The following is an 858-nucleotide window of genomic DNA, read 5'->3' as shown; positions in this document are numbered from 1 at the left end:
GCCTCTGCCAGATAAAACACAATTTCTTTCCAGGGAGAGATCATCCTTTAGATGCATGCCACAGTCTGTCCAAGAGCCCCCAAACCAAATAAAAACCAAACAAAACCCCACCTCTGGTAACTTAAAGCTTCTGCCTTATAGATTCAGTACCAATGGCTTATTATGTCTTAGTTTCACATATTTAGTACCTTTTAAAAACTAATTGTAGCTGGGTGTGGTGGTGCATACCTTTAATCCCAGCACTGAGGTGGCAGAGGCAGGCAGTTTTCTGTGAGACTGAGGCCAGCCTCCAATAGTCTTAGAATCACTAAGCCTGAATATAATCTTTTTAAGATGGGTGCAGATGAAAACGAATGGCATAAACTTTCCATGTTGATAGGAAATTGCAAACAAAAGAGATAACGAGGGCTGAAGAAGTAATACTTTTAGGTTCTGTGGTAAGGAAGAGGAGTTGTATTGTGTGTGGTATGCTCATGTGCCTACATGTACAGGGAACCCGGAGGATGATACTGGGTGTCCTGCTCTATCATTGACCACTTTATTTCCTTGAGATAGGGTTTCTTACTGAACTTGTAGCCAAGTGGGTAACAAGTATGTCCTAAAGATCGTCCTATCCCCACCCCTCATGATCCTCCTGTTTCTATTATCCCCACAGCACTGGGGTAATCAGGGAAAACAACCATGCCTGGCTCTTTTGGCTTTGGGGGGGTGGGGGTGCAGGATCCAAACTCCGTTCCTTGTTCCTCTTCTTTCCTCGTTCCTCCTCTTTCCTCATGCATGCAGAGCAAGTGCTCCTACCCACTGATCTTATCTCTCTATCCCTTTTTTGTTTATAGCTCAAACTGGCCTTGAACTTGA

The sequence above is a fragment of the Nannospalax galili genome, unplaced genomic scaffold (genome assembly GCF_000622305.1).
Source record: "Nannospalax galili isolate Female #2095 unplaced genomic scaffold, S.galili_v1.0 scaffold886, whole genome shotgun sequence".
Classification (NCBI taxonomy): Eukaryota; Metazoa; Chordata; class Mammalia; order Rodentia; family Spalacidae; genus Nannospalax; species Nannospalax galili.
This window is presented reverse-complemented; position numbering follows the sequence as displayed.